General features: G+C 34.7%; 1 protein-coding gene and 1 pseudogene across 1 annotated transcript in view; both read right to left on the reverse strand.

Moving 5' to 3' along the window:
• LOC145266525 (carbonic anhydrase-related protein 10-like) overlaps window positions 1-19,988 on the reverse strand; it is an 892,910-nt gene extending 872,922 nt beyond the window's left edge. The window contains exon 1 of the mRNA XM_080122280.1: window positions 19,981-19,988. The gene's annotated coding sequence lies outside the window, so the exon portion shown is untranslated. The remainder of the gene's footprint in view (window positions 1-19,980) is intronic.
• LOC145266765 (U2 spliceosomal RNA) lies at window positions 375-558 on the reverse strand (annotated as a pseudogene).
• Window positions 19,989-21,266: the final 1,278 nt, after the last annotated feature.

Below are 21,266 nucleotides of genomic sequence, written 5' to 3' on the forward strand. Positions count from 1 at the left end.
TTTTTTGTCAGATTAAGAGGCCCACTTAAACGTAGCCCGATATCAGGCCCACCTGTATATAATGGTTTGAATTCGTTTAAAATGAAAATACCAAGTATCATAATTCACTTGTGTTCTAAATAGAACATTTTGAACTCACCGCATTCATTTAGAACAAGGCCGATAGCCGTTAGTCGCGTGCTCTCGTGTAATGAGTGAATGCGTGAATGTAGGATTGACATAAAATTCTTAAAGATGAACTAAAATTACCGAAAAATGGGCTGAAATGATTGAAATAAAAAGTAAATGACTTAGCATGACTTTAATGAAATTAAGGATGAATTGAATGACCTTAAGAATGAATTGAATGCTTAAAAAAACTGGAATCCTTCAAATACAACTTGAATGATCCGGAGAATGACGTGAATGGCTTTGAGACTGAGTGGGGGATCATTTAACATTAAATGAATACAGAAAAGTGATCCCCCACTTTATATCAAAATGTTGCAAACATAAGTACAGCATGTAGTAAGAACAGATACTACACTTTGATCTTCGCCAAAAGGCCAAGAAAAGGGTATGTATTTGCTCCCCCACCGAGCAAATTAGGCACAAGGCCGATTTTTTATGTGAGGAGTGAAGGGGAAATGGGGGCCAACTCCCCGGGGAGTAGGGGAGCTGGATAGTGACAATTGGTATGAAGGGTTGCCCCTACATTGACCAAGGTCTTATATGTGGTGTTGCCCCTACATATGGTCTTTGCTTGCAGTATATTCCGGACAGATACTACACTTTGATCTTGGCCAAAAGGCCAAGAAAAGGAGTGAATTTACTTACTCCCCCACCGAGTAAATTAGGCACAAGGCCGATTTTTAATGTGAGGAGTGAAAGGGAAATGGGGACAAGCTCCCCGGGGAGTAGGGGAGCTGGATAGTGACAATTGGTATGAAGGGTTGCCCCTACATTGACCAAGGCCTTATATGTGGTGTTGCCCCCACATATGTGTCTTTGCTTGCAGTATCTGCCGGAACAGATACTACACTTTGAGATATTAAATCTTTTATTCATGTTAAAAGTACAGTGAAAATCAACGATGAACAAAACACTTAGGCACATGGCCAACTAAGAATGGGGGGATTGTGGGGGTCGTTGGTCATCCTTGTCACTCCAGAACGAAACAAAATCAAAAGTTTCTCCCAGCTAGTATCTTCTTTCACCATAATACCACATTCACCCTTTCGTATTGGGAACGTCCTACTTAACTCCCAGTTTTTAAAAACATTTTTTATTGACGTGTAAAAACAAAAAAGATAACAATAAAATGGTACAATAATACATTTGTACACTTTGATCCCGGCTCGAAGGCCAAGAAAAGCTTAAAAAGCTAAGAACAACATATATTAACAACATACCTTTGATCTTAACCAAAAAGGACAAGCACAAAAGTGTTACCGACCGACAGACCGACCGACTTATAGAGTCGCTTGCACGCGACTAAAAATAAAACATGTTTCTAATTTCTATTTATGCGATAAAAAGAATTTTTATTAAAACCCTTTGAGCAATGAATAGACGCCTTGAATCTCTATGGTTCCAGGTGAGCATTTTCTTAAGATAGCGGTTTCAATCCTACCCAAAGTCGCCCAGTCAATTAGTTGGCTAAAGTGTGGTAAGATGACAACTACTCTATAAGGCAGTAATTACTGGTGATGCAATTAAGAGAGTTAGCATTTCTATCCCAGCGCTCTTAACCACCTGAGAAGGGCCAGAGGATTAGTTGGCCAGAACATCGTTAAATAACAACTATAAAGATGTAGGTAAACCGTCCACAAATAAATAAATATATTCAAAACTGCACTTTTTTTTTTTTTTTTTTTTTTTAATTCAATTTTCACCCCAAACAAGGCACAGTGCCACTTTGAAGCAGGGGGCTACTATTAGGGAATTAATTAGCGGGGTCATTATGAAGGGAGAAGAGTAGAAAGATGTTTGTTAACATTACACTTGAACTTCTGCATATCATTGCAGTTGGGAAAGCAGAATCCCGGAAGGGAGTTCCAAAGACCCGCAGTTCTGGGGAAGAAACTATTGGAGTAAAAGGCTTTCTTGCACCTAGGGATCTCCACTGTAAAGGGATGAGACTTAGTAGCTTGTCGGGTTTGTCGGGGGTAGTTACGTCGGGGAGGTACAAGTGTTTGCAGTTCGTCAGAGCATTAACGATTAAAGTATTTGTAGAACAGGCAGAGGGATGCAACATCTCGTCGATGGGACAGAGGTTGAAGCCCAGATGACAGTTCAGGACCTATCAGGTTTGCGACTCTTTTTTGAACCCTGTCCAGGAGCGAGAGACAAGCAGCAGATGCACCAGCCCAGATGTGACAACAGTACTCCATACATGGGCGAATGGTTGCCTTATAGAGGTATAGGATACTGGCAGGCGTAAGTAGTTTTCTAGCACGGTAGAGGGAGCCAACCTTCCTTGCAGCAGCCTTGGCAATGCTCTCAATGTATTTATTCCAGTTCATATTCCCTGTAAACGTTAGGCCGAGGAGTTTAAAAGAAGTACTTTCAGGCAATGTGTTCTTGGCCATTGCTATTGGTGGTAGAGAAGGTTTCTTGTAGTTATTGAAGGAAACAAGCTTAGTCTTAGCAGCATTGAATGAGACCAACCATTTTTGTCCCCATTCCACTACGGATTGGAGGTCATCCTCTAGTGTTTCTGCCATTTTCTTGGATATGTGTTCATTTGTTTTCCCCTCATATCTGTTATAGAGAGTGGTGTCATCGGCAAATATACCCATCTCCGAAACAATATTATCAGGGAGGTCGTTTATGAATATCAGGAACAATAGAGGTCCAAGGATAGACCCCTGAGGCACTCCCGCATTTATGTCATATTGTTTGGATGTACGTCCGTCGAGGACAACTTTGATTTTTCTATTACTTAAGAAGGATTTAATTACGTTATGAATTCTTCCAGTGATTCCATATGATCTAATTTTCCTTAGAAGACCATCGTGCCATACCCTGTCAAAAGCCTTAGATATATCAAGGGCCACCGCTCTACCCTCCCCTGTTTTATCCAATGAACGGTATATACGTTCAGAAACTACAGTTAAGATATCTGCTGTTGAACGGGCTTGCCTGAATCCATATTGTTTGTCAGTCAAGAGTTTAGCAGCTGTTAGGTGCTGGACTAGGGCTTTATTAACTAAGGACTCAAATATTTTGGCGAAAAGCGGGAGGAGGCTAATGGGGCGATAATTTAGTGGGTCAGTTCTTTCACCAGAATTCTTGAAGACTGGTACCACAGAGGCGGTTTTCCAGCAGTCGGGAAAACAAGATTCGTTAAGGCATTTATTGTAAAGTTTGGACAGAACTGGAGCAACCTCGGCAGAGCATTTTTTTAATAGCACAGCCGGGATGAGATCTGGTCCACATGCTTTAGAGGTGTCTAGGTTTTTTATAATAGCATGTACCTGAGAAGGGGTGATTTTCAAGTCGTCAAGTGTGGCGTATGTTCGCAGAGGAAAATCAGGGAGTGAGTGGTGTACCGAGTTCAGTGTGGAGTTTGAGGCAAACCGACTGGCAAGCAGATTAGCCTTGTCAGTTGCCGTGCAAGCAACCTCATGATTGTTTGTTAGTGGGGGAATAATTGACTGTCCATTATTAACTACGCTGTTGTAGATTTTCCAAAAATCCCGGGTTCCTAATTTCTGTGCTTCGATGCGCTTTCTGGTGGTTTCAGAGTAATCTGACTTAGCTGTGTCTATCACTCTTTTACAATTATTTCTAGCTTCTATAAACTTCTGTGTTGTTAGGTTCTAGAAGTTATTCATATTGATCGTCTGTTTCTTCATTCAAGACCTTCCTATTAAACAATCTATCTAAGAACACTTCCAGATACATAAATTACATGTGCATAAAATGTTGGCGTCTAAAAGGAACGAATTAACACACAGACAAATATTAGCTTATATTATAGTGTTTTTTTATTGTTTTAACTGAATAAAGTAGATCTCGTTTTTTTTTAAACTTAGCAATTATCACCATCTATTAAACCTTTATCATGCGTTACCTTGAGCCTTCATAAGAAATAATTTTAAGAGTTACAAAAATTCTTAACCATAAAAAAACACTTCAGTTAAAATAATAGACATGTAACTTTTGCCCCCCCCCCCGACAAAGAGAAAGTGGACATGTAAATTCCCCTTTGTTAGTCCGTTAGTCTGTCAGCACCTTTCTCAGTAACTACGCCTTGGAATGTTTGAAAAATTGCAAAAACATTACACATGATATGAGTAAAAAATATCACGCATGGATTTTCAAGGAAAACTGAGGTTGTCCCACCATGGGGTGCCTTTCAGGTTAAAATGGTTACAATTGACACTTTTGTGCTTATAAAAAGAAGAGTTGATGCCCTGGATTTTGATAAAACTTTCTGAAAAGTTGTAACTAACTGATTTCTATTAATTTTGTTTGTCTATACTTCGTAGTAACACTTGGTCGCAACACAGGGACTTTTTTTTTTAGGGCTAATAAGAAACACTCAATTTTTAAAAACTAGTTTACCATATTAGTCCAAACATTTTCTTTGTATGTCTATGTAGCTGGGATGCATGGTGCTCAACTCAAATTTAAATGTGTTAAGGCCTTGTGGACATTTGGGGCTAAATGGAGGGGGCAAAGGATGGAGTTAGAACCAAGGCCTACAACTGCACCGTTTGTTCATTTTTCACCAGGATTTGACGTCTTTCAGAGTTGGTTGGTTGTTTTTGTTTTACGGCATATCAACCTTTTTCAGGTTATTTAATGCCGAGTCTCGTTATTTTGAGGAACGATTTTTAATGGCGTTTTTTAAGTCGGATTCTATTTAACCCATAGTTGGGACCCTAGCAGGTACTACCACTCCGGGTCAGAGTGGACCTGGAAGCAATGGCGATTATAGGGTGGCCCCACACTCCTCAAGGCTCGCAAGGTGGGGCCTCACCATCGGATATAGTTTTACGTCATATCCAGGACAGTCTTTCTGGGAAATTTGGGGTTAATGGGGGGGGAAGGCTGAACTTAGTCATTTTTTATGTCTCGTTTACTGTGCCCTCACGGGGGACCATGCATGCTTCGCTTGTTTATACTATTTTTAAAACGAATACGTAGAGATTTTATAAACCCGTAATTAACATTGTCACACCGGTTCCAGTTATATCGCTGACGTTAAGCAACGCTGAGCCTGCTCTGTTCTAAAATGGGTGACCAATTCGAGAATTGTATGTGCTCTCCGGATATCCAGGCATTGTTCCCAGTGGTCTATCATTTATCCTTTCCCAATGCACTAATACAGAGCTTATAAAAGTGAGGTGTGGATGGTAATTGTCAACTCTTGCCTAAAAATTACAAGCGCGGCTATCTTTACAGGAACTATCCATTGTCTTTTGAGACTCAACATCATCCTCATAAAGTAGAGATTTTCCTGTAATTTTCTTACTCAATCCAAACTGAATTATGTTTACACATAACTGAGACTACACTTGATATGCCGGAAAAAAAGGAAAATCAGAGAGTTTTCACACTATGGTTCTATTTTTATTTTTCGTCACCGCCAAAAATATCGTTTTCGTTGCCAACAAATCTAATTTTCTCGCAATACAATTCAATATTGGTTATTTGAAACGCGACCGCTTGTGATCAGAGTTAAAAAAAAAAAAGTAGCGGGGTTGCCATTGTAATGCCGAGTAATTGCAATACAAAAATCGCTTTGAAACGAGCCGTAAGATATCAAATTATATTACAAACTCAAAAGGGGGTCTACAAGAGAAATACAAAACACGTTCTTTCCCCAAATGAGCCAACTTGACTTCTATTAATAAATATTATCTGTTAGGTCTTCTGTATCTATTTGTATAAAATCAGATAGGTGCATATATTAACATATAATATGTTTTTATTGGAGTCCTTTGAGATAGGTAATTAATATATATATATATATATATATATATATATATATATATATATATATATATACACACTGTGTTAAAGGTGCCGAAAGGCGATCAAAGTTGGATTATTTTGGTCTTGTATATTGTCGCAGTTAACCACCTGCAGAAGACCAGGGGTATAGTTGACCGAAAGTGGTGAAACCACAATAACTGTAAAAAAAAAGATAGATATATCAAAAAACCCTAATAAAAAAAAATATATATATGCAATACCATTTGGTACGTACCCGATGATGGAAGACCGAACTAGAAAAAAGACCTGGATTTATAAAAGTGGATAGAGGCGTGGAGTTTCTCCTGTTCCAGGTGAGCATTGTCTGAAGGTAACGGTTTCAAGCCTTCCCAAAGCAGACCAGAGAATGTGTTGGCCAAAACGTGGTGAGACAACAGCAACTATGGAAGGCAGTAATTACTGAGAATACGGTTAAGATTCTCAGCATTCCCATCCTGCCACGGTTAACCACATGAAGAATCCAGAGTAATAGTTGCCGAAATGTTGCGAAACAACAAGTATGAGGATAATAGTCCGTAAAAAATAAATGTGCAAATATAATATTATGTATACGATCAACTACCACACTAATTAACAGGGCATAATCAAGTTTGGGGGAGAAGTTGGTAATGTCGATTATATTTAATTGGATCTTCACAAGGCCTTTTTCTATACCCTGTAACCTCTCTCCCACAGAAGAGACGTTGCGAGCCTTTCTTTGTTTTATTGTTATTTCCATGATAGGTGCTCGTCTGAACTCCAATCTCTGATCCCCCCTCGCCAACGAAAAACACCCGTCTAACTGAATCCACTGTCAAAAATTTTCCCCACTCTTTATCTGTGCCTAAATTAAAACGTAGATTCCATGAACAAAGCTTCTTTCTTAGAACTTCACGCCTGTGGAACTGTTCCGAGTGCCTGCTTCCCACCTGACTACAACATGGATGTCGTCAAGTCCAAATTAAACAAATTTCTAATGAACCGCCCCCTTAAGTAAACACTTCATTAAATCTCCACACTAGCGTACTGTACTTGCAATAACACTTATCCCCGAGTTGCTTCCGGGCATTGATAAGTGGTGACCACCGTGTAAAAAAAAAAAGGCGACCATTCGCCCATGTATGGAGTATTGTTGTCACATTTGGGCTGTTGCATTTGCTACTAGTCTTTCGCTCCTGGAAAGCGCTCAAAAGAGAGTCGCTAATCTGATATGTCCTGAGCTGTCATCCAAGCTTCAAATACTTTCATATCGACGAAACTTTGCATCCCTCTGCATGTTTTACAAGTACCTTAATAGTAGATGTTCTGACAAACTACAAACCACTGTACGCCCCCGACGTAAATACCCGGGACAAACTCGACAAGCAGCCAAATCTCATCCCTTACATGTATGATGAATATAACAAGGCCTTCTACTCAAATCATTTCTTTTCTAGAACCGCCAAACTCTGGAACTCCCTTTAGGGTTCATATTTTCGCAACTCTACTGATATGCAGAAGTTCAAGTGTGATGTTGATAGACATCTTGCTGATTGATTTTCTACATAGTATCCCTGCAATTACTGGCCTCGACAGAAGCCTCCTACATCAAAGTGGCGCTGGTCCGTGTTTGGGATGAAAATGGAATTTAAAAAAAAATATTCATGATAAATTGCAAAGGAGGCGTGGAGTACTTTCTAAAATTTTAAAAGCAAAATTAGATAAGGAATTACACAATATTCACCTAAAATCGAGCCTCAGTAAAATGACATAACATGATTTTAGAAGTAATATTGCAAATTTAAATATTCACAATTTGTTGATTGAGATTGTCGGACGTACTTCTTCATCTTGGTTGTTATCGTCACAACGTTTCGGCCGTTTTGCCCTCCGGCCTCCATCAGGTGTTTTGTATCGAACTGGGGAACCGTTTGTTAGGAATCTCGAACCTAACCCTTTATTATTATTACGGGGGTACCGTGTTCGGACTTCAGCTAGGCTCTGGGACATGGTTGCTGATTCTGTTTTGAAATGATGAAGGTTGAAGGGCAAAACGGCCGAAACGTTGTGACAATAACAACCAAGATGAGGAAGTCAGTCAGATAATCTCAATCAATGAAAACACCTCATATAAAAAATGCAGACAATTACTATTCACAATTTGCATTAAAATTGATTCAGAGTCAATAAACGCCAAGTGATTGATTGACTCCTTTTCTTTTATAGGTTTTCCTTTCATTAAATACGTTATATTCGAAATCATGCAATATATGCGAGAAAATCTACATAAAAAAACAGTAAACATATGTATGTGTGTGCCTTTGTACAAATATTTAACCGATAAACCCTTCAATTACTGACAACATAATATTGACATAAACTGGAAATAATAATCATACACCAAGATTGGGTTATGACGAGTAAAATCTTTGCTTGGATGAATTAATAACGAGTATAGATGTATGTTGAAAAGTTGTGTCAGAAATCTTTGTCTAACGCAAAGCAACAAAACTTTTTGCTTAAAACGTTAAGCAGAGGTTCGCTAGTCACAAGTTGAGTCGAGTAGAGTTCGTTGTTCACAACACGAAATACACGTCGACGTTCTCTATTCGCATGTCTTAAACGTATCACCCACTCCTCCCAGCGACTCGCCTTTTATAATGTTTCGCGCACACCCAATTTGCATATATCACACGAGATTGCTCGAGATCTACGCGTGACCGGGGGCTTTAAAAGACAACAGCCGCCATCTTGGCCTCTTTTTTTCTTCTTTTTCTGTCTTTCAGCCTGCTGGCGAGACAGGTTCATTGGAACTTGCCGATAGTTTTAAATTTGCGCAAGGTCGTATCCATTTATTGTTTTTTTATGCTTCAATTAAAACTCTTCCTTACATTTCTCTCGATAGCTTAATCAGTAGGGGACGCGGTTTGGACGCTAAATATGTTGGTTTCGATTCTAACTATTTTCTAACTCTTTTGAAACCATTATTTTAAAAGATGAGTCACGAGAAACGGATGTTTTTTTAGAACGATCCTTGTCTGCGTGAGTAAGGGATAAGAGATGAGAAAGGGAATGTTTAAACCTGCTTAAGATTCCGTTTAGTTTGTTGCTCTTTGTTTATCTTTTACGTTAACTTTGGTTTTAGTTCGTTATTGATTTCGGATTGATTTTCTTTTCAGTTCATTGCCCTCATTGAAATATTCCGTGAGTTTTGTTTTGTTTTTGCCTTAAAGACATCCGTTTATCCTGGCTCACTTTGTATATTATGTGACAATATACTATTTAATAGAGAATTGGTACTGTAATATTAAATACCGAATATGCATGAATTAAAATATATTAAAGCCAAATGCAGAATAAGTATTTACGACATTAGATATAGAATTATTCAAGTCTTATATTCATCTTTGGAAATGTCACCGATTTGATAGAAGTTCTAAAAATTTATTGTGTTTTTGTTTTGGAATTATCCAAAGCCCACGTTGGGTCATTTTTATTAAGGCGTATAAAGTCTTTTTCCTATTATTTAATTCTAATCGAGTACGTTTAGCAAACAAGTTTTATAGTTTAAAGTATATATATATTTTCAAATATTTAATGTGCTCTTTCTGGTTTACCGGACATGATTGAGTGTTGCAGAGAGAGAGAGAGAGAGAGAGAGAGAGAGAGAGAGAACATTAATAATACCGTCACTAATGAATTTGAATTACGAAAAAAGACAGTCGCGAATATATGGCCTACAGAGAGATGAGTTATTTGTGTAATGAATGCATAAGTTCACTCTTTATAATAATACAAATTTACATTCTCATCTGATCCATTCTGACGAAATAAAAATGGTATGCATTACTTTTTTGTGGATTTCTGATTATATATATATATATATATATTATATATATATATATGAATTTATATATATATATATACATATGTGTATATAAATGCATATATGCATGTATACATAAATGCATATATACATGTATATATGTATACATAAATGCATATATACATGTATATATACACATGTATATATAAATGCATATATACATGTATATATACACATGTATATATAAATGCATATATACATGTATATATATACACATGTATATATAAATGCATATACACATAAATTCATATATATCTATATATATATAAATTTATATACACATAAATGCATACCCATATATAAATGCATATACACATAAATGCATATATATATGTATATGTATATATAAATGCATATACACACATATATATAAATGCATATATACATATATACATGCATATATACATATATAAATGCATATATACATATATAAATGCATACATACATACATATATAAATGCTTATACACATATATACACATATATATATGCGTATATATACGTTCAAGTACATATACGTATATATGCATAAGTATATAAATGTGTGTGTACATGCATATACGTGTATATATACATATATATATATATATATATACACTTGTGCCCGATATTATTCATACCCCTCGGATCTTTGAGATTTCTATACGAATATTGCTCAAACCAGAAGGTAGACAATATTAAAGGGATTTCAAACAATAAATCAAGCATAAGCATTTAATTTAAACTCAACAAATAAATAAATTATGCAAGTTTGAAACATTATACAAAGAAAAACAATAATGGCACTAGTTCAAAATTATTCATACCTCTCTTACTAATAGTCAATAGCATGCCCTGTATTCTTAATAACTGCCTGTAACCGTTTTGGATATTTATCAACAAGGTTTTTACAAGCATCAACACTGATTTTTGACCATTCTTCAATGCAGTAGTTCTCCAAATCCCTCAAATTTCTAGGTTTCCGCTTTTTAACCTCAGTTTTCAATATGTGCCAGAGGTTTTCGATAGGGTTCAGGTCGGGACTCTGGCTAGGCCATTCCAAAACATTAATTTGATTATCCTCAAACCATTTCTTGACTATTTTGGCAGTATGTTTTGGATCATTATCCTGTTGAAGGACCCAGTTTGGTCCTAAATGGAGCTTCTCCGCATCCTGTCTAATGTTTTTTCTGGAGTATCTCCAAATATTGCTCCTTCTTCATGGTTCCATCTATCTTGACCAAACTACCTGGACCACTAGCCGAAAAGGAGCCCCAAAACATTAGGCTACCACCACCATGTTTCACCGTGGGTATGGTGTTCTTTGGGTTGTAAGCTTCTCCTTTCTTCCTCCAAACGTAAGAAGCATCCATATGGCCAAACAATTCAATTTTTGTTTCGTGAGTCCACAAAATACTTGAGAAAACGGACTCTGGAGAATTCACATGGTTCCTAGTAAACTTTAGACGTGCTGCAAGGTGTTTTCCGGTGTGCAATGGAGTCCTTCTTGGTCTTCTTCCTTTCAGACCATTTTCATGCAGAGTCCTTTGCAATGTTTGCCTTGATATTTTTATGCCAGAAGACTCCAGATTTTCTAAAATGTCCTTAGTAGTGGTGGTTGGATTTGCATTAACACTTCTTACAATATTCCTGGTGGCTCTAGCAGACAGTTTCCTTTTCCTTCCTCTACCAATCAAGTTGTTTGTTGTGTGGTGGCTCTGGAATTTTTTGATGATGCTCTGTACTGCTGCTGTAGGGACCTCAAATTTCTTGGAAATTGACTTTTAACCTAAACCATCCTTATGTGAATTCGCAATTTTAGTCCTAAGATCATTACTAAGCTCTTTTTTCTTCCCCATTATAATAATTTTTATTCTTTTATTGGTTTTCAGTTGATATCATTTTAATTTCTGAAAAATGCAAAAAACGAAATGAAATTAATCAAAGGTTGTATAAAAGCATTCAAAATAAGAATCAAACAGGAAACAAACAGTCAGAAACTCGATTAATACTGAAAAAATAAGGGGGTATGATTATTTTTGAACATTGCAGATTTTATAAATAGCTGTATATTTCTTTTATTACAAGTATCCCGAGATTTTAAGATGACGAAAATGATCAGAAGAGGTTTATTAAGAATATGTATCAATATGGACGTAAACAATAAATTCTAACAAAGTTACACCTAATAAACTCAATTTTCAAGGGGGGGTATGAATAATATCGGGCACAACTGTATATTTACATATGTTTTATTTTTCATTGCTGTTTATCTGTTTGGTTACATATGGTTTGGAGGTTGGACCATGTTTACGAGCCAGCAGCCTCGTTAGACCTTACAGAAAGAGGAAAGTAAGAAATAATAAGGGAGAGGGAGACGGGTATCGACAATAGTTAAGTTTTGAAGGTTAAGATAATTAGATTGTAGTGTGTGTGGGACGTAGCAGATTCAGGTAGGCGTGGGTGGTGATATATGGATATAGGGAGGGGGAGAGGAAGAGACGGAGGTAAAAGGGGGGGAAGGGAGGAGGGGAAGGAATTTTGATTTTAGGTTTTAAGATTTGACTGCTTTTGGTTGTTTATGCCGGCACTGGAGTATATGGAATAGATGAGACAGAGAGAGAGAGAGAGAGAGGAAGCGAAAACACTTTTGTACGTGTCATATGAGATTGGCCCATAAGGGATTTCATTTCGAATGTTCGTAGTAGCTACGATTTGTTGACTTGAGTTGACAGCGAGTTGTTTTTAGGTAGTTAAGAGTACATACATATGCCAACACACGCGCATATATGCATATATACACACATACATATGTAAATATCTACATATGCGCATACAGATGCATACGAACACACACGTACATACAATGCACATGCAAACATACATGTATCTAAATGCAGACATACACACCAACATACTCATATACATATATACATATACGTGGAGACACAGATTCCCGGTAAAATACTGATGTATACATACATACACACCCACATATACCCATATATACGCATACACAATTATATAAATAAACGTATTCATAAAGATATAAATATACATATAGACATGTGCACATTTATACCAAGTAAATATAGTAAATTTAGGATAAATAAATACAGGGGTATAGTTAATAATGCGAGGTTCGGTAGACGCATTGTAAGATACGTTCAAATACATGCTGTTGGTTTAATATTTAGGCGTCTGTATTTTTTTAATTACATTTTCACCCACAACAAGGCAAATCGCCACTTTGGTGTAGGGGGCTACTGTCAGGGGTAGCAACCACCGGGGCACTCTGTAGGGATTTCGGCAGCAACATCTCGGTTAACGTTGCACTTGAACTTTTGCATGTCAGTACAGCTAGGCAAGCAGGAATCTGGAATGGAATTCCAGAGTCTAGCGGTTCTGGGGAAGAAACTACTGGAGTAGAAAGATCTTTTACATCTAGGGATCTCTACTCTGTGGGGGTGGGACCTAGTTGCCTGTCGGGTTTGTCGAGGGTGTCTATGTCGTGGGGGCACAAGTGTCTGAAGTTCGTCAGAGAATTCACCATTAAAATACTTGTAGAACAAGCAGAGGGATGAAACGTTTCGTCGATGGGACAGAGGTTGAAGCTTAGATGCCAGTTCAGAGCCTATCAGATTGGCGACTCTTTTTTTAACCTTGCCTAGGTGCGAGTGACTAGTAGCAGATGCACCAGCCCAAATGTGCCAACAATACTCCATACATGGGCGAATGGTGGCCTTATAGAGGTACAGCATACCTTCAGCTGTCAATAGTTTTCTAGCACGGAAGAGAGAGCCTACCTTTTTCGCAGTGGCCCTGGTAATGTTTTCAATATAATTGTTCCAGCTCATGTTTCCTGTGAATGTTAGGCCAAGCAGTTCGAAAGATGTACTCTCAGACGGGGAGTCACTGGCCATTGCTATTGGTGGTAGAGAAGGTTTCTTGTAATTATTGAAGGAAACCAGTTTAGTCTTGGCAGGACGTAATGTTACCCTCCATTTCTGCCCCAGTTCCACTACAGATTGGAGGTCATGCTCTAGTGTTTTAGCCATTTCTTTAGATATGTGTTCATTTATTTTCCTGTCATACCTGTTATAGAGTGTAGTGTCATCAGCATATATACCCATCCCAGAGGCAGTTTTGTCGGGGAAGTCATTAATAAATATCAAGGGCAATAGAGGTCCAAGAATAAACCCCTGAGGCACTCCCGCATTTATATAAAATTGCTTGGATGTTCGACCGTCGAGGACAACCTGGATTTTCTCTTATCTATGGATTTGCTAATATATATATATATATATATATATATATATATATATATATATATATATGCACATTAGCTGCTTCAGGGCATCGCCGAAGTATTTGAGCAAGAAAGTAATTATTATAATCCTGGTTGAATGAGATTAGTTTTGAAAAATCACTCCAATTAAAAGACAAAACAGTTAAATGACTTTTTCCTTATTTAACTAGACTAAATTATTTAAACAATAAGGAAAATAAATTTACATGATTAAATACAAATATACTTTCAAAAATAATGAATTTAAAACAGGTCTAAACTCTAGCGTCCGTCGTAGTCTGACGTAGCGCCCACTAAAGGTGACGTGGATTTAAAAAATAGAGCAAACAAACAACGGCAAGCGTGATCTTTGACATTCTATCTTTGTCGTGGCAGAAAAAGAAGATAACCCTGCCACTAATATCTCTGTCGATTTTATTTTGTCATTGGAGAAAAATCTTAAAAAAACAAAAATTAAAAAAAAAGCTTAATTGTAAATAAAACTTGTGTTGATAAATTCGTCCGCGTGTTGATTTTGAGAATAACTACAAAGGAATTGTCAGGTGTATATATGATTTTATCAATCATTTTCAAAATACGTGCTAGATAATTATATACACATTCAACAACTCAACATAATACATTTTATTTATATTTATTTACATTATATATATATATATATATATATATATATACATATATATATATATGTGTGTGTGTGTGTGTATGTATATAAAAAGTTCCAGGTTATTATTCATTAAGATAAACATCAATAAAAGTAAATTTATAGATAATCACAATTCGGTAAAGAAATGCAGTTATTAACAGAACATATATAAAATCTAAATCCGTATGTATAATTGTATAAAATAGAAATAAATATTAAAAAAAAAGCAGATACCTCAAATTAATTGATAAAATTATACATACAAATATTTTGCAAGTAATTCATAAAAAATAAATATCATGGCACATGTTAAATAGTTAACAGAAGAAATCTGAATTCCGATGTACATACAACTCTATAAAGATACTTACCTATACAACACCAATAGACTTATATTTACGTATATGAAATACAATAAAGCAAGCACATATACGTATGTTTCTCATGTTTTACATATATTATACTCATTTTACACAAACGTATTAATATACGTGCTCACTTCTAGATGCACGCCCTTGCAGTTTGAATTATTATTATATACATACAATAGAACTCCGGGATACGGCGGCCCTAGGATACGTTTTTTATTAAAGTTATGATGTGAAATACGATGGTTTTGTTTTCGATCGCTGGTTACAGTATTTGCCCTGACTTACGATGTTATTTATAATGTTTTTGATTATATAAATGTGTTTTATTTACTGTATTGCATTTTGTACTAATAATTAATGCCGAATCCAGTGGTTCTACTGTATATAAAATTATAGACCAAAATACAAACAAACACATATAAAGGAACATATATATATATAATATATATATATATATATATATATATATATATATATATACACACACACAGTCCTACATATATCCGGGTATGAAAATATGTCTACATGGACATACACACGTAAATAGGCACACCTATATAAAACAAACACAAACAAGAACACACAAGACAACGTACAACAAGAAAAAACACTATAAAAAATATTATGTAATATATGTTAAACGATTATGAATTGAATACGCCTGTTTATAGGGTGTCCCAATAAAATATATACACTCTTCAAATTATTTCATTTGCTACATGAATACGCTATGCCACGTTACCAAGAGATATTTAGGAATACAGGGTGGCACACTTCCCCACTATCATCATGAGATATGAGCATATCTTGATAGTCACCTGCGAAACGGATAGGTAGGACGAAGAAGAGGAAGTATCAAACGCTGTCCACGCTCACAAGATTTGACTCGCTCGTCATGGATTTTTCTCTTTTTGGTTTGCTGGTCAAGGGATAGGGGGCATGTTAAATACAGGTTTTATACCACAAAACGAGCTACAATGAATGAGTTGAAAGCAATTATTGAAAGAAGATGTGTCAACATACTAATTGAACTGATTAAAACGTTTTCAATTCAATCAGTGAGCGTTGAAAGCTCTACATAGACCACAATGCCCAATAATTTAGACACTTTGGATAATTAGCCGGTTTCCATATTTGTTCACAATATTTTGATGTATGAAACTTTCCATACGTACAATAAATGTTAGTTTTATGATCATTTAAAGAATGTATACATTTTATTGGGACGCCATGTGCACGTAAATATGTATTATATATATATATATAACATTATCAATTAGAACTTACATCACACACATGCCTACAAGACAATGTCCTCTACGGGTTTACGTATAGGATTTTTCAGGACGGTCAAACCCATACAAATATGCACAAGAACATAGTATTCGCAACCCAAAAAAGACCTTACACAGACTTCTTACTAAGTGATATTATTTCAAGTACCAGCCTGAAGCTGGGTACTCCACCAGAGAAAGCGAAGCTTTGGCCTGTAAGCCCGTCCAACCAAACTACTACAAAAAATGTATCCTGTAAAATATTGCAATGGTCAATTGGGACGAGGAAAAGTAGTTGTTCAACTTCATAACTAATACATTGTTTGAAATGTATAGGAACATTTGATTAAAATATTCGAATATCTACGTGTCTCGTATAGAGATAAAGAGTTAGCCCGACAAAAGGGCTCCTGGATTTCTGAGAAATTCGACTACACTAAAAATCAAAAAGAAGTAACGTATGCGATTACATAAAAAGTATAATATATATATATATATATATATATATATATATATATATATATATATATATATATATATATATATATATATTACATTGCCTGTCAAATTATTAACGAGATGGCATTTTCTTACCAGTTTCAGAAACTAACCAGTAGTTTCGTATCAAAAGCTTCGGAAACTCTGGCAATGCTGAGCTGCGCCTACTGTGAAACTTTCGTACTGTTCCGCGCAATGTAAACAATTTACACTCGTAATTGCCGAATACATAGTATTTGAGATGTGTCAAATTATTAACAAAGCAGTTTGTTTCGTCAATAAAATGGGTCGTAAAGGTGAATTGAGTAGTTCTAAAAGATGTTCTATTACAGAACAGCTAGCAACACGATCCTTATGTTTAGAAATCCCATAATATATAGCATCTGATTAGATATGACAAAACATTTTCTATATATTACAATAATGATAAATATTATTCTTAATAAAGATAAAATAATGAGAGCAGAAATGTTCACGTTTTTCTATTGATTTCCCAAAACTAACCTTACATGATGTAAATTTAAACAGACTACTTAAACAACACGTCGTTCCCCCCCCGACAAAGTACGGGATGGTGAGAAAAAATGAAACATATATTTTAAATGTACGCAAATAAAAAAGAGGATAGTTAGTATTGTGGTAGGAAATAATTATGCATAGACATGTGTCCGCCACCGCACGGTTCATCAGCGTAGCTGATTCTAACAAGACGCTAGAAAATGTGTTCGTTGATATACACACACAAACGCGCGCGCACACATACATAATATATATATATATATATATATGTGTGTGTGTGTGTGTGTGTGTGTGTGTGTGTGTGTATAAATAGAAAGTCCACTGCTTATATTAAGAACAGTTCACACAGAATCCTAAATTTAACGGTTTTAAAATTAAATATTTTCAAAATTGGGTTGAAACCATTTTTTTTAATTTTGTATATATATATAAACTATACGTTTAGACACACACACACACACATATATATATATATCAATTTGAAGACGATTAATCGGGATTAGATTTGGGATTTAGTAATTGTAAAAAAAATCGGAACTTTTCGGGGTATCGGAATAGAAAATATTTGTGCCTATTTTCGGATGGGGAAAACGCGATTTCTTACATTATTTTTTGTAAAACTAAACTATTTGCTATTTGTATTAGTAATAAAATGAATAGTTATCGATTTGACTCTAGGAATAAGGCAAACATCGCTCCATTACCCCAAAAGGTTTGAAGAATTTAACATGTTTTACAGCAATCGAACAAAACATTACAATTTCCTATTAAAATTTTCAGATTTATAAAGAATCGGTAATTTATTAGAATCGAGAAAATAGAAATATTCTCACCATATATACATGAATTCTTGCGCTACTCTTTGTGTAAAATAAAATAGAAAGATTTACATGTGCCAAAAGGTTTATTTCCTATGAAGCCCACTTATCATGCATGACGTTATGATAGACAACATTGAACAGCAAATATTTATAAATATATACAGATTTAAAGCCATTATTCAATTTTAGCTTTTAATTAGCGGAATATCCTTTTTTTCATATCATTCATTATTGATGTAAAAAAATGCAAATGTTTAATCGCAGTTTAAAACGTTCATAAATAAATACGAAGCTTATATTTTAGAAAGCATTTTTATAAAAAGCATCTTAATAAATCACAGGACTTGATTAGCGGACAAGCACTTATTGCGATATATATATATATATATATATATATATATATATATATATATATATATATATTACAATTAAATTTACCAAAATGATCCAAGATGGTAAAAACAAAGTATATTATAAATATTAAAGAATAAATATTTCTAAAGTAATCTCAACCAGATGTAAAAGCTCGATAAAACCAAATAGGAGATAGTGCTTTTAATAAGAGCAAATAGTTAATAAAATATGTTAAAAAATACTTTGAAAAAGAGTTTAAAGCATATTTAATTTGAAAGGAAACACTAAATAAGTGAATCGTCCTTAACTCGCGGAGTTTCGAAGAAATACTTTCCTTCTCATCAGAGGGTAGGATTTAGCAAAATGATTGCAAAAGTATTTGATGAAACTGCAAGTAAGTCAAAGATCTTACTTGATAAAAAAAAAACGTGAAGCAGAGGGAATAGGGTGAAGAAAAAAGTGATTTTATGTGAATGGAAAGTGTTTTTCATAGTGTTTTTTCACATGTTTTATTAATTATATATATATATATATATATATATATATATATATATATATATATATATATATATACTCGTTTTTTTATTCCAAAGTAATGGACTAGTGAATTCAACGAGATTGTTAGATAGTGCTAAATAAAAAGAGCTGATAATACTTGTTTATTGTTATATAATCATGCTCAAATCCCACTGCTACAAACAGCCACTTGTTTCAATCAAACAACAGATATCATCAGGCAGCGACTTGACTATTCAAATGTTCAATGAATTTATTCAATTGAACATTTGAATAGTCAAGTCGCTGCCTGATGATATCTGTTGTTTGATTGAAACAAGAGGCTGTTTGTAGCAGCGGGATTTGAGCATGATTATATAACAATAAACAAGTGTATATATATATATATATATATATATAGACACATACACACAGATACACATAACGTATTATAGGTATATGTATATATATATATATATATATCGTTCTATACATATCGCGTAATATAAGCATATATATATATATATATAACGTAATAGAAACACACACATATATATGCGTGTGTGTTAGACATAATAATGTGGCTTCATTGTAAAAAATAAGCATGTAGAACCTTCAATATATATGCAATATTATTAGGCTGACTAGAAAAGAATTAAGAGTAATAAGTTTTACATCACTTAAGTATATTTGATTAAATAGTTAATATATATTATAAATTATGCCGACATTTCGTAATCTTTTTAATAAAAAACAAATGCATTTGTAAAATATTCAAAAATAATATTATCAAAAATCTATGGTTGTACTCATTTTTTTTTTATTTCGACATAAATATGTGAAGCAGCATTTTTACATTCAAGCATTAAAAATAATGTCTTACCTTCTCCGGCTTCTAATAAAAAAAATAAAAATGGAAAAAATATTTAATGTTTTGAAATAGATGAATGTAAGTTACGTTATTTCTTACTTTAAATAATAAATTTATTTAAGGAGTTCATGTGGCATGTGTTAAACATGGTGTTAAATAATATATCTTGGTAAAATGGCTGGTGGTTTGGAAAAGAACTGAAACAAGATAAAATTTTAAAAAAAAAACACAAACACAGCATTTATTTTCCTTCTTTTATTCATGTTTCATTTTTATATAAGCTTACCAAGAATTAGAGTTTCGATTCGTAGATCTGACGACTCATTTATCAATATTACTATTTTGTTCAATTTTTTGCCCAGTAGAACGTAAATAACCTATGATTTTATTATCATGGCCGCATTGAACCAGGCCGCTGTGGTACTATATCCGAACTTAACAATGAATTTTCGAGGTTTCATCGATAAGTTTCCAGAGGTTTTTGTACAGACATTTTAAAATGTAGCAGACTCTTCAAAAGTCAGTTTGTTTGTGCTATAAACCTTATAAAATTACTCTCCAATTTTTCTTATTTCAGGTTTAAAGGAACAGCTAAAACAGCAATTAGAATACACCGTATTAAGGCCCAATCTTCACAGCTGGTGAATTTTAAAAAATGCAACCAGGACGTGAAGACATTTTTAAAGAAATATATAAAATAAAATTTTGATTAAAAAACAAATGCTACTTAAACGTACGCTTGCACATTATTTAGACTATCTTGCATAAATAGTACATCAGTGTTTTAATGGCATAAGGGATTCAAGGAAGCCATGGATTTTATAAGGGATTATGAGGTCATGCAAGATTAAGGAGGTCAGGATTTTTGGGGCAAATGATGGAAGTATTCATTTCTTTTTTCCCTTTGTGCAGAAATCAAATTTACATATGTTAAGGCCTTGGGGACTTTTGGGGGATTTTGGGTGGGGCAAATGATGGATATAGGCATTTGTTTTTTCTGCATGGTGCAAAACTCAAATTTACATACGTTAAGGCCTAAAATTGCATATTTGTTCATTTTCACCAGCATTTGACCACCCGTGATATTTTTGGGGCTAAATGCTTAACTTAGTCTCTTTTATGCCCCATTCACTATGTATTCACGGAGGACCATGTATACCGATCGTTTTTTTTTCACATGATTAACCTATTTGCTTTCTTACAATCAATAAATACTTTGTAGAAGGAATTTTGACAACAATTTATAAAACTAATAGTTAACGTTAATTTTCTTGTTAAAAAAACACATTGAATGTTGT

The sequence above is a fragment of the Euprymna scolopes genome, chromosome 41, assembly GCF_053919585.1.
Source record: "Euprymna scolopes isolate OS-2025 chromosome 41, ASM5391958v1, whole genome shotgun sequence".
NCBI classification, from domain to species: Eukaryota; Metazoa; Mollusca; class Cephalopoda; order Sepiida; family Sepiolidae; genus Euprymna; species Euprymna scolopes.